Source organism: Capra hircus, chromosome 16, assembly GCF_001704415.2.
Source record: "Capra hircus breed San Clemente chromosome 16, ASM170441v1, whole genome shotgun sequence".
In the NCBI taxonomy this organism is placed as follows: Eukaryota; Metazoa; Chordata; class Mammalia; order Artiodactyla; family Bovidae; genus Capra; species Capra hircus.
The window spans coordinates 5,145,085-5,159,537 of NC_030823.1; the positions used below are offsets into that span (position 1 = coordinate 5,145,085).

Here is a 14,453-nt window from a genome sequence, read left to right on the forward strand (position 1 = left end):
TGTGAGATAGAGACTTTATAAGAATATCTGCATCATGTATACGTACTTTAATCATAAATGAAATAAAATAATATGGAATGTTATTTTCATTTGTAACAATGGTGGTAGTAACTTTCATTTTTTTGTTACATATCATATTTGAATGCTAGTGCATTCACATTTAAATTCTAGAAAGGTTAATCTTTAAGGTTCTATTTTAACAAATTTATGTTTTTTTTCTACATATTATTTTTATGATCCTTAGGAGAATGTATTTTCCATAATTTGGAAAATGGATATAACCCAAGTAGTGAAAAAAAAGTTCTACAGGGTGAAACTGTAAGGGTTCGCTGCTATCATGGCTACAGTCTTCAAAAATTATCGAACATAATGACCTGCACAAGAGAGTGGCTGGTCTCCTCCTCCCAGATGCATCCGTGTCAGTGAGTAAACTGGGCTGAGATCCCACTGTGTTCATAATTTTTCTAAGACTCTGCTGTTTTATTCACTCCAAAAGTTATATCAACCTCTTGTTTGCCAAAGGACATATTTGATGTTATTTTTTTACAAGTGTCTATGAGTGTACCTATGGACTTCCTGATAAGTATATAACAAAATACATGTACCTATTGATAGACATTGCTCAAGAAAATAGGAAAAGATCCACAAAGAAGAAACCTGTAATAAGAGAGTGAGGTTAGAAAGATGGCAGGAGTCTCACTGTCTTTCCTGATATAAAACACAGACTTTGACCATCATTTGTGGATAAGAGGATCTTTGTGGGGGTCCAGGAGTCTAGCAGAGACACGACAGCATGCTGCTAGAGCACAAAGATGGAAGACTGGACGCATCACTGAGGGTTAGAGCAGTAGCCTCATTTTTGCCCTTGAGGTGGCACTGCTTAGTGCCAAGACAGTCTCCTCAGCACAGGATTTTACCTGTGGGGAAAATAAGAGCATGTGAGCAAGTGCCATGTCCTCATCTTCCAGCCCTCTTCTCTCTCCCCTTATCCAGGACACTGGGGTCACCTGCATGGCTGGGATGGGGAGAGGCCAGGAGCACAGCATCCAGGGCTAGAATTCTTCAAGGGACATGGGTTCTACTGACCATGTGGAGACCCCAGCAGGGAGCCCCAAACCATTGCAGACACCGTGCTTGTGGTCCTGCTGACCCCTGGGCCCCTCATCTCATCCACATCCCCTCCCCAGGGCCAGCTCCCTGTGTAGGCCCCCACGGTGGCAAATGAACATTTGCAGATGGCCTGTGGGACATCTAGAAGCTAACTGGTCCCCGTGGGTCTGTGAGAAAGCACACAAATGTGAGCATTTGGCATTGCCCCAGGGAAGCAGCCAGAAAACTGTCGGCACAGAGACTGTCTTTGCTGCATTGATAGAAGCATACGAGCTTCAGAATTCTCTCCTAGGAGGAATTGAGTACATGGGACAGGTGTGTCCTTAAAGAAGGTCTGAAAAAGTCTCAAAATCCCTATCAGTGTGACAGTGTACTTCCCTCCCCAGGTCAGTCTGTAAAGACTGGAGGGAGTGACTGCTTCGTTAAAGGCAAACACAGCTACCTGAGACTTCAAGGGACACAGACATCAAAGGACTAAAATGTTAACAGAGAAACACGATAGTTTTTCAGTTACTGTCCCCAAATAATGGATATGGACGATTTGTCTGATAAGTCAAAGTAATTGCTTAAGAACTTCATTGAGATAGAAGACAACAGTGGAGAAGGAAATGGCAACCCACTCCAGTATTCTTGCCTGGGAAATCCCATGGACAGAGGAGCCTGGTGGGCCACAGTCCATTGAGTCTCAATGAGTCAGACACAACAGTAGCTACTTAGCATGCACTCATGCATTCCTTTATATTTTGTGTAATTATTGATAGATAAATGTGTTAATACTATCCTTTGTAACAGGATGTTTTATAGTTCCCTAATTCCTTTTCTCTGACTGCTTGCCTTTGTGAATTCATGATTTTTGTTATAGTAGTGTAACAATACTACTGTAATTTTTGTTATAGTAGTATGTGTCTAATAAACTTCTCTTTACCGTTTGTGAATCTAGTATGGATTCCTGCTTTGTTTACCATGAGATTTACATCAAGCATCTTTCAGAGAGAGCAGTGTGTTTTATGCTGATAATATATGAGCACAACCATATATTAAATCTCCTTCCTTTTTCCCTTCTCCATTTTATCTTTTTGATGTCATGATTTGCCTCTTTTTATAATGTGTACTTAATTAAAAAATAATTGTAGCTAGAGTTACTTTTATATTCTGGCACTTTAACTCTTAAATTGTTAAGTGTTTAACATTCCATATCAAAGTACTATAGTGTCCTGAGTGTGAGTGTGCACTTAAATTTACCATTGTACTATGTATTTTCATGGAATTAATTAGCATTATTTTACTTTAGCTTGAATAATTCCTTTTAGTGTTTCAGTAGGGAAGGTCTGTGTGCCTGCTCAGTTACCTCAGCTGTGTCTGATTCTTTGTGACCCTATGGGTGGCAGCCTGCCAGGTTCTCTGTCCATGGGCTTCTCCAGGCAAGAATACTGGAGTGGGTTGCCATGCCCTCCTCAAGGAAGGTCTAGCTGTGTTCAATTTTCTCAGTATTTTTTGGTCAGGTGAAGTCTTTATATTGTTTTCTTTTCTGAAGGATATTTTCAAATATTCTTCTTTGGCAGTTTTTTCTTTCAACACTTGGAATATGTCATCCCATTTTCTCCTGGCCCACTAGGTTTCTGCTGAGAAATATTCCTAGATCCAAATGAAAGCTCCTTAGTAAATTCCAGGTCAGGAAGCAACAGTTAGAACTGGACATGGAGCAACAGACTGATTCCAAGTAGGAAAAGGAGTATGTCAAGGCTGTATATTGTCACCCTGCTTATTTAACTTATATGCAGAGTACATCATGAGAAACGCTGGGCTGGGTGAAGCGCAAGCTGGAATCAAGATTCCTGGGAGAAATATTTATAGCTTCAGATATGCAGGTGATGCCACCCTTATGGCAGAAAAGGAAGAAGAACTGAAGAGCCTCTTGATGAAAGTGAAAGAAGAGGGTGAAAAAGTTGGCTTAAAGCTCAACATTCCGAAAACTAAGATCATGGCATCTAGTCCCATCAGTTCGTTGGAAATAGATGGAGAAACAGTGGAAACAGTGGTTGACTTTACTTTTGGGGCTCCAACATCACTGCAGATGGTGATTGCAGCCATGATATTGAAATATGCTTACTCCTTAGAATTAAAGTTATGACCAAACTAGATAGCATATTCAAAAGCAGAGACATTACTTTGTCAAAAAAAGGTCCATCTAGTCAAGGCTATGGTTTTTCCAGTGGTCATGTATGGATGTGAGAGTTGTACTATAAAGAAAGCTGAGCACAGAACAATTAATGCTTTTGAACTGTGGTGTTGGAAAAGACTCTTGAGAGTCCCTTGGACTGCAATGAGATCCAACCAGTCCATCCTTAAAGAGATCAGTCTTGGGCGTTCATTGGAAGGACTGGTGTTGAAGCTAAAACTTCAATACCTTGGCCACCTGATGCGAAGAGCTGACTCATTTGAAAAAACCCTGATGCTGAGAAAGATTGAGGGCAGGAGGAGAAGGGGATGACAGAGGATGAGATGGTTGGATGGCATCACCGACTCAATGGACATGGTTTGAGTGAACTTCGGGAGTTGGTGATGGACAGGGTGGCCTGGCGTGCTGCGGTTCATGGGGTCACAGAGTCAGACACAACTGAGCGGCTGAACTTAACTGAACTGAAGTAGTAAATTACAAGGTTTTTGTTTTGTTAGCTTGTTTGTTTTTTCCTCATGCTGCTTGAAGGCTTCTCATTTTTTCTTTGATTTTTGCAACTTTATTATAACGTGTGATGTAGAGGATTTTTTAAGTTGACTTGATTTGGTCACCTGTAAGCTTCCTGAACATAGATATTCAAATATCATCCTTGAATTGAGAAGTTCTCAGACGTTACTCCTTAAATATGTTTTCTGCCTCATCTCCTTTTCTCCTCCTAGAACTTCAATAATTTGCAAATTGGTCTATTGACAATGTTGCATAGATCATGCAACCTTTCTTTGTTCTTTTTCATTGCTTTGTTATAAGATATTTTTGTTTTGATTTAAATCTCCTTTGACAGGATAACTTTGATATGTCATCTGTCTCACAGATTCTTCTGCTCTTTTCACTCTGTGGATGATGCTCTTCAATGAATTTTTTCATTTCATTCTTGGATCCTTCAGCACCAGAATTTCTGTTTTTTTTTTTTATGATTTGTACATTTTATTAAAGTTTGTTTTGTCCATTGTTTACTGTTCATTTGTTTAATGTTTTCCTGCTTTTGTTCAATTCTCATAATGTTTTTTCTGTAGCACACTGTTATTAAAAACAGCTATTTTGAATTATTCCTTGGACAAATCACAGATCTCCAATCTTCAGATGTGAATACTGAAGATTTTTATACTTTGTTGGTGTCATGATACTTTGGGTTCATGTTCCTTGAAGTTTTGTGGTGCTGTTTTTCTAATTAAAGTACCAGTCTCCTTTGGGTGAGAGATAACTTCCTTCAACCCAGCTAGAGACTCTGCAGCTATCTCAGATCTTCTATAGTGGCCCCTGCTGACACTTCTCATCCCTGTTTGTCAGAATTTCTGTGCATCATGTCTTGTCTAGATACATTAGTGGACCAGGAATGGTACTGACAGCCTGTCATTTGTTTCCCCCAAAGTAGCACTACATCTTAAGCTCGTGTTCCTGTACTTGGTCACAGATTTAAGCCAAATTTGTGTGCAAACTCACTGGTGGCCTGTCAAAGGTTGCTCTTCCCTCTGAGTTAGTTGTAACCACAGGGATCTGGCCACAGGGTAGAAGGGTGTGTGAATGAAGCAGACAGAGGTCCTCCTGTGAAAACCTGGACTTTCACAGAAGGATTAGCTCCATGCATGAATTTTTAAGATAGGTTTTCCGGGACTCCTGAAGTGCAGCTGAGAGGGAATTGAGATGGTTCATGAGCCACTGTAGGCATCTCAGTCAAGACAGAGATCTGTCTGCCTTTTACCTCATGCATGGATGAGCGAGCCTTCTCCTGGGCCCCTTGGCATATGGAATTTTGGGGTGGGTGGTTGTTTATTTTATATTTATTTATTTTTAATTGAAGGATTTACAGTATTATATTGGGTTCTACCAAATATCAACAAGAATCAGCCATAGATTTACCCATGTCCCCTCCCACATGAACATCCCTCCCAGGTCCCTGCCCATCCCACCCTTCTAGGTTGTTACTGAGCTCTGGTTTGAGCTCCCTGATTCATACAGCAAATTCCCATTGACTGTCTATTTTACATACAGTAGTGTAAATTTGCATGGTAACTCTCTCCATACATCTCACCCCCTACTTCCTCCCTGCCAGCCGTGCCATAAGTCTGTTCTCAGTGTCTGTGTCTCTATTGCTGCTGTGCAAATAGGTTTATCAGTACGATATCTCTAGATTCCATGTATATGTGTTAGTATATGATATTTGTTTTTCTCTTTCTGACTTACTTCACTTTGTATCCTAGGCTCTGTGTTCATCCACCTCTTTAGGACTGACTCCAGTGCATTCCTTTTTATGGCTGAGTAATATTCCATTGTATTTATGTAGCGCAGCTTCTTTATCTATTCATCTGTCAATGGACATCTATGTTGCTTCCATGTCCTAGCTGTTATAAACGGAACTGCAGTGACCATTGTGGTGCATGGGTCTTTTTCCATCTTGGTTTCCTCAGGGTGTACACCTAGGAGTGGGGTTGGTGGTTCTTACAGTGGTTTTATTCCTCATTTTGTAAGGACTCTTCATACTGTTCTTTATAGTGGCTGTATCAGTTTACATTCCCACCAACAATGCAAGCAGGTTCCCTTTTCTCCACACCCTCTCCAGCATTTATTGTTTGTAGAACTGTTGATCATGGCCATTCTGACTGGTGTGAAGTGATATCTCATTATAGTTTTGATTTGCATTTCTTTAATAGTGAGTGATGTTGAACATCTATTCATATGTTTATTAGCCATCATAGGCCTTTGGAAAAATCTCTGTTTAGGTTTTTTTCCCACTTTTTTATTGGGATGTTTTATTGGTATTGATTTGTATGAGGTGCTTGCATCTTTTGGAAATTAATCTTTTGTCAGTTGTTTCATTTGCTGTTATTTTTTTCCATTTTGAGCATTGTCTTTTCACCTTATTAATGATTTCTGGATAAACTTTTAAGTTTAATTATGTCCCACTTGATTATCTTTTTTTTTCCCCCGACTACTCTAGGAGGTGGATCATAGATGATCTTGCTGTGATTTATGACATAAGGTGTTCTACCTGTGTTTTCCATCCATTTTGAGTTTATCTTTGTGTATGGTGTTAGGAAGCAGTCTAATTTCACTTTTTCCCCATGTAGTTGTCAAGCTTTTCTCAGCAGCACTTATAGAAGAGACTCTCTTTGCTCCATTGCATATTCTTGCTCCTTTTCAAACATAAGCTGTCCATAGGTGTGTGGGTTTATTTCTGGGCTTTCTATCTTGTTCCATTGGTCTCTATTTCTGTTTTTCTGCCAGTACCATACTGTCTGGATGACTATAGCTTTGTAGTCAGTTCATAGTCAGGAAGGTTGATTCTTCTAGCTCTATTTTTCTTTCTCAAGATTGTTTTGGTTATTCAGGTCTTTTGTGTTTCCCTATGAATTGTGAGCTTTTTGTTCTAGTTCTGTGAAAAACAGCATTGGTAATTTGATACAGATGGCATTGAATCTGTAGATTATATTTGGTAGCATAGTTATTTTCACAATGTTGATTCTTCCAACCCCAGATAATGGAATAGCTCTCCACCTGTTTGTGTTGTCTTTGGTTTCTTTCCTCAGCATCTTATACTTTTCTGTATACAGCTCTTATTTCTCCTTAAGTAGGTTTATTCCTAGGCATTTTATTCTTTTTTGTTGCAATGGTAAATAGGATTGATACCTTAATTTCTCTTTCTAGTGTTTCATGGGGATTCAAGTGATTTTTGTGTATTCATTTTTATTTTTCTTTCTTTCTTTCTTTTTTGCTTTACAATATTGTATTGGTTCTGCCACACATCAACATGATTCAGCCACGGGCGTAAGCGTGTTCCCCATCCTGAAGCCCTGCTTCCACGTCCCTTCCTGTACCACCCCTCCAGGTCGTCCCAGTGCACCAGCCCCAAGCATCCTGTATCGAACCTGGACTGGTGATTCGTTTCTTATATAATATTATACATGTTTCAGTGCCATTCCCCCAGACATTCCACCCTCTCCCTCTCCCACAGAGTCCAAAAGACTGTTCTATTCATCTGCATCTCTTTTGCTGTCTTGCATACAGGGTTATTGTTACCATCTTTCTAAATTCCATATATAGGTGTTAGTATGTATGTATATAGTGTTTTTCTTTCTGGCTTATGTCACTCTGTATAATACATTACATTTTGTATCCTGTCACTTTGCTAAATTCACTGATTACCTCTTGTAATTTTCTGATAGTATCTTTTGGGTTTTCTATGTGTTGTATCATCTGTGTAAACAATGAGAGTTTTGCTTCTCCTTTTCCAATCCGGATTCCTTTTATTTCTTTTTCTCCTCTGCTGTAGCTAAGGCTTCCAAACAATGCTGACTAATAGTGGTGACAGTGGGCACCTTTGTCGTTTCCTGATCATAGAGGGTATGCTTTCAGTTTTTCACCATTGAGAATGATGTCCACTCTGGTTTTCTCATATATGTATGGCCTTTATTATGTTGAGGCAGTTTCCCTCTTTGCTCATTTTTTGTTTTTTATTTTTTATCTTTTTTTTTAGTTTTTTATTTTTTAAATTTTAAAATCTTTAATTCTTACATGCGTTCCCAAACATGAACCCCCCTCCCACTTCCCTCCCCATAACATCTCTCTGGGTCATCCCCATGCACCAGCCCCAAGCATGCTGTATCCTGCGTCAGACATAGACTGGCGATTCAATTCTTACATGATAGTATACATATTAGAATGCCATTCTCCCAAATCATCCCACCGTCTCGCTCTCCCTCTGAGTCCAAAAGTCCGTTATACACATCTGTGTCTTTTTTCCTGTCTTGCATACAGGGTCGTCATTGCCATCTTCCTAAATTCCATATATATATGTCAGTATATATATATATATATGTCAGTATTGGTGTTTTTCTTTCTGGCTTACGTCACTCTGTATAATCGGCTCCAGTTTCATCCATCTCATCAGAACTGATTCAAATGAATTCTTTTTCACGGCTGAGTAATACTCCATTGTGTATATGTACCACAGCTTCCTTATCCATTCATCTGCTAATGGACATCTAGGTTGTTTCCATGTCCTGGCTATTATAAACAGTGCTGCGATGAACATTGGGGTACATGTGTCTCTTTCAATTCTGATTTCCTTGGTGTGTATGCCCAGCAGTGGGATTGCTGGGTCATAAGGTAGTTCCTTTTGCAATTTTTTAAGGAATCTCCAGGCTGTTCTCCATAGTGGCTGTACTAGTTTGCATTCCCACCAACAGTGTAGGAGGGTTCCCTTTTCTCCACACCCTCTCCAGCATTTATTGCTTGCAGATTTTTGGATCGCAGCCATTCTGACTGGTGTGAAGTGGTACCTCATTGTGGTTTTGATTTGCATTTCTCTAATAATGAGTGATGTTGAGCATCTTTTCATGTGTTTGTTAGCCATCCATATGTCTTCTTTGGAGAAATGTCTATTTAGTTCTTTGGCCCGTTTTTTTGATTGGGTCGTTTATTTTTCTGGAATTGAGCTGCGTAAGTTGCTTGTATATTTTTGAGATTAGTTGTTTGTCAGTTGCTTCATTTGCTATTATTTTCTCCCATTCAGAAGGCTGTCTTTTCACCTTGCTTATATTTTCCTTTGTTGTGCAGAAGCTTTTAATTTTAATTAGATCCCATTTGTTTATTTTTGGTTTTATTTCCAGAATTCTGGGAGGTGGATCATAGAGGATCCTGCTGTGATTTATGTCGGAGAGTGTTTTGCCTATGTTCTCCTCTAGGAGTTTTATAGTTTCTGATCTTACATTTAGATCTTTAATCCATTTTGAGTTTATTTTTGTGTGCGGTATTAGAAAGTGATCTAGTTTCATTCTTTTATAAGTGGTTGACCAGTTTTCCCAGCACCACTTGTTAAAGAGATTGTCTTTACTCCATTGTATATTCTTGCCTCCTTTGTCAAAGATAAGGTGTCCATATGTGTGTGGATTTATCTCTGGGCTTTCTATTTTGTTCCATTGATCTATATGTCTGTCTTTGTGCCAGTACCATACTGTCTTGATGACTGTGGCTTTGTAGTAGAGCCTGAAGTCAGGCAAGTTGATTCCTCCAGTTCCATTCTTCTTTCTCAAGATTGCTTTGGCTATTCGAGGTTTTTTGTATTTCCATACAAATCTTGAAATTATTTGTTCTAGTTCTGTGAAAAATGTGGCTGGTAGCTTGACAGGGATTGCGTTGAATTTGTAAATTGCTTTGGGTAGTATACTCATTTTCACTATATTGATTCTTCCGATCCATGACCATGGTATATTTCTCCATCTGTTAGTGTCCTCTTTGATTTCTTTCATCAGTGTTTTATAGTTTTCTATATATAGGTCTTTAGTTTCTTTAGGTAGATATATTCCTAAGTATTTTATTCTTTTCGTTGCAATGGTGAATGGAATTGTTTCCTTAATTTCTTTTTCTACTTTCTCATTATTTGTGTATAAGAATGCAAGGGATTTCTGTGTGTTGATTTTATATCCTGCAACTTTACTATATTCATTGATGAGCTCTAGTAATTTTCTGGTGGAGTCTTTAGGGTTTTCCATGTAGAGGATCATGTCATCTGCAAACAGTGAGAGTTTTACTTCTTCTTTTCCAATTTGGATTCCTTTTATTTCTTTTTCTGCTCTGATTGCCGTGGCCAAAACTTCCAGGACTATGTTGAATAGTAGCGGTGAAAGTGGACACCCTTGTCTTGTTCCTGACTTCAGGGGAAATGCTTTCAATTTTTCACCATTGAGGATAATGTTTGCTGTGGGTTTGTCATAGATAGCTTTTATTATGTTGAGGTATGTTCCTTCTATTCCTGCTTTCTGGAGAGTTTTGATCATAAATGGATGTTGAATTTTGTCAAAGGCCTTCTCTGCATCTATTGAGATAATCATATGGTTTTTATTTTTCAATTTGTTAATGTGGTGAATTACAATGATTGATTTGCGGATATTGAAGAATCCTTGCATCCCTGGGATAAAGCCCACTTGGTCATGGTGTATGATCTTTATAATGTGTTGTTGGATTCTGATTGCTAGAATTTTGTTGAGGATTTTTGCATCTATGTTCATCAGTGATATTGGCCTGTAGTTTTCTGTTTTTGTGACATCTTTGTCAGGTTTTGGTATTAGGGTGATGGTGGCCTCATAGAATGAGTTTGGAAGTTTACCTTCCTCTGCAATTTTCTGGAAGAGTTTGAGTAGGATAGGTGTTAGCTCTTCTCGAAAATTTTCGTAGAATTCAGCTGTGAAGCCGTCTGGACCTGGGCTTTTGTTTGCTGGAAGATTTCTGATTACAGTTTCAATTTCCGTGCTTGTGATGGGTCTGTTAAGATTTTCTATTTCTTCCTGGTTCAGTTTTGGAAAATTGTACTTTTCTAAGAATTGTCCATTTCTTCCATGTTGTCCATTTTATTGGCATACAACTGCTGATAGTAGTCTCTTATGATCCTTTGTATTTCTGTGTTGTCTGTTGTGATCTCTCCATTTTCATTTCTAATTTTATTGATTTGATTTTTCTCTCTTTGCTTCTTGGTGAGTCTGGCTAATGGTTTGTCAATTTTATTTACCCTTTCAAAGAACCAGCTTTTGGCTTTGTTGATTTTTGCTATGGTCTCTTTTGTTTCTTTTGCATTTATTTTTGCCCTAATTTTTAAGATTTCTTTCCTTCTACTAACTCTGGGGTTCTCCAATTCTTCCTTTTCTAGTTGCTTTAGGTGTAGAGTTAGGTTATTTATTTGACTTTTTTCTTGTTTCTTGAGGTATGCCTGTATTGCTATGAACTTTCCTCTTAGCACTGCTTTTATAGTGTCCCACAGGTTTTGGGTTGTTGTGTTTTCATTTTCATTAGTTTCTATGCATATTTTGATTTCTTTTTTGATTTCTTCTGTGATTTATTGGTTATTCAGAAGTGTGTTGTTCAACCTCCATATGTTGGAATTTCTAATAGTTTTTCTCCTGTAATTGAGATCTAGTCTTAATGCATTGTGGTCAGAAAAGATGCTTGGAATGATTTCGATTTGTTTGAATTTATCAAGTTTAGATTTATGGCCCAGGATGTGATCTATCCTGGAGAAGGTTCCATGAGCACTTGAAAAAAAGGTGAAATTCATTGTTTTGGGGTGAAATGTCCTATAGATATCAATTAGGTCTAACTGATCTAATGTATCATTTAAAGTTTGCGTTTCTTTGTTAATTTTCTGTTTAGTTGATCTGTCCATAGGTGTGAGTGGGGTATTAAAGTCTCCCACTATTATTGTGTTATTGTTGATTTCCCCTTTCATACTTGTTAGCATTTTTCTTACATATTGCGGTGCTCCTATATTGGGTGCATATATATTTATAATTGTTATATCTTCTTCTTGGATTGATCCTTTGATCATTATGTAGTGGCCTTCTTTGTCTCTTTTCACAGCCTTTGTTTTAAAGTCTATTTTATCGGATATGAGTATTGCCACTCCTGCTTTCTTTTGGTCTCTATTTGCGTGGTATATCTTTTTCCAGCCCTTCACTTTCAGTCTGTATGTGTCCCTTGTTTTGAGGTGGGTCTCTTGTAAGCAGCATATAGAGGGGTCTTGTTTCTGTATCCATTCGGCCAGTCTTTGTCTTTTGGTTGGGGCGTTCAACCCATTTACGTTTAAGGTAATTATTGATAAGTATGATCCCGTTACCATTTACTTTATTGTTTTGGGTTCGGGTTTATACACCCTTTTTGTGTTTCCTGTCTAGAGAATATCCTTTAGCATTTGTTGGAGAGCTGGTTTGGTGGTGCTGAATTTCCTCAGCTTTTGCTTGTCTGTAAAGCTTTTGATTTCTCCTTCGTATTTGAATGAGATCCTTGCTGGGTACAGTAATCTGGGCTGTAGGTTATTGTCTTTCATCACTTTAAGTATGTCTTGCCATTCCCTCCTGGCCTGAAGAGTTTCTATTGAAAGATCAGCTGTCATCCTTATGGGAATCCCCTTGTGTGTTATTTGTTGTTTTTCCCTTGCTGCTTTTAATATTTGTTCTTTGTGTTTGATCTTTGTTAATTTGATTAATATGTGTCTTGGGGTGTTTCGCCTTGGGTTTATCCTATTTGGAACTCTCTGTGTTTCTTGGACTTGGGTGATTATTTCCTTCCCCATTTTAGGGAAGTTTTCAACTATTATCTCCTCAAGGATTTTCTCATGATCTTTCTTTCTGTCTTCTTCTTCTGGGACTCCTATAATTCGAATGTTGGAGCGTTTCATATTGTCCTGGAGGTCTCTGAGATTGTCCTCGTTTCTTTTAATTCGTTTTTCTTGTTTCCTCTCTGATTCATTTATTTCTACCATTCTATCTTCTATTTCACTAATCCTATCTTCTGCCTCCGTTATTCTACTATTTGTTGCCTCCAGAGTGTTTCTGATCTCATTTATTGCGTTATTCATTATATTTTGACTCTTTTTTATTTCTTCTAGGTCCTTGTTAAACCTTTCTTGCATCTTCTCAATCCTTGTCTCTAGGCTATTTATCTGTGATTCCATTTTGATTTCAAGATTTTGGATCATTTTCACTATCAATATTCGGAATTCCTTCTCAGGTAGATTCCCTACTTCTTCCTCTTTTGTTTGGTTTGGTGGGCAACTCTCCTGTTCCTTTACCTGTTGAGTATTCCTCTGTCTCTTCATCTTGGTTATATTGCTGCGTTTGGCTGGCCTTTTTATATTCTGGTAATTTGTGGAGTTCTCTTTATTATGGAGCTTCCTCACTGTGGGTGGGGTTCTATCAGTGGCTTGTCAAGGTTTCCTGGTTAGGGAGGCTTGTGTTGGAGTTCTGGTGGGTGGAGCTGGGTTTCTTCTCTCTGGAGTGCAGTGGAGTGACCCGTAATGGGTTATGAGACATCAAAGGTTTTGGGATAATTTTGAGCTGCCTGTATATTGAAGCTCAGGGGAGTGTTCCTGTGTTGCTAGAGAATTTGCGTGGTATGTCTTGTTTTGGATCTTGTTGGCCCTTGGGTGGAGCTTGGTTTCGGTGTAGGTATGAAGGCATTTGATGAGCTCCTATTGCTTAATGTTCCCTGAATTCAAGAGTTCTCTAATGTTTTCAGGCTTTGGATTTAAGCCTCCTGCTTCTGGTTTTCAGTTTTATTTTTACAGTAGCCTCTAGACTTCTCCATCTATACAGCACCGATGATAAAACATCTAGGTTAAAGATGAAAAGTTTCTCCACATTGAGGGACACTCAGAGAGGTTCACTTTTCCTTGGTATTTCCTCCAGTTTCACTTGCTCATAAGGCACTGCATGCAGAGGCCTTGCAACCAGCCCTTAAGACCAGAGTTCTTGGTTCAAAATGGCTGCCCGAACACTTCCGCTTGGGGCCGTGTGCAGAATTACGTGAGCATGATTCTAACTCAGGAGGCCTTTGCTCATTTTTTGAAGAGTATTTATCATAAATGGGTGTTGAAAATTTTCAGAATTTTTCTGTACTTATTTTGATTACCATATGAATTTCTTGCAATTTGTTAATATTGTATATCACATTGATGGATTTGTGTATACTGAAGAATGTTTGCATCCCTGGGATAAACCCAAGTTGATGGTTGCTATCATGGTGTGCTGCTGCCACTGCTGCTAAGTCACTTCAGTCGTGTCTGACTCTATGCGACCCCATAGATGACAGCCCACCAGGCTCCCCCATTCCTGGAATTCTCCAGGCAAGAGCACTGGAGTGGGTTGCCATGTCCTTCTCCAATACATGAAAGTGAAAAGTGAAAGTGACTCAGTCGTGTCCAACTCTTAGCGACCCCATGGACTGAAGCCCACCAGGCTCCTCCATCCATGGGATTTTCCAGGCAAGAGTATTGCAGTGGGGTGCCATTGCCTTCTCCATATCATGGTGTACTATCTTTTTAATGTATTTTTGAACTCTGTTTGCCAGTGTTCTGTTGAGGATTTTTCCACCCATTTTCATCAGTGATTTTGGCCTGTAATTTTCTTTTTTGTGTTGTCTGTGTCTGGTTTTGGTATAAAAGTAATGATGGCCTTGTAGAATGAATTTGGAAGTGCTTCTTCCTCTGCAGTTTTTTGAAAGAGTTTTGCAAGAATATTATTAGATCTTCTCTAAATGTTTGAGAGAACTCACCTGTGAAATCATCAGGCCCTGTGCTTTAATTTTTTGAGAGTATTTTTTTTTTGTCACATTTTCAATT

The 14,453-nt window shown here is 38.8% G+C and overlaps 1 protein-coding gene across 1 annotated transcript in view; it reads left to right on the forward strand.

Annotated features, from left to right (window-relative positions):
* LOC108637766 (complement factor H-like) overlaps nucleotides 251-14,453 on the forward strand; it is a 62,725-nt gene continuing 48,522 nt past the window's right edge. The window contains exon 1 of the mRNA XM_018060123.1: nucleotides 251-422. The gene's annotated coding sequence lies outside the window, so the exon portion shown is untranslated. The remainder of the gene's footprint in view (nucleotides 423-14,453) is intronic.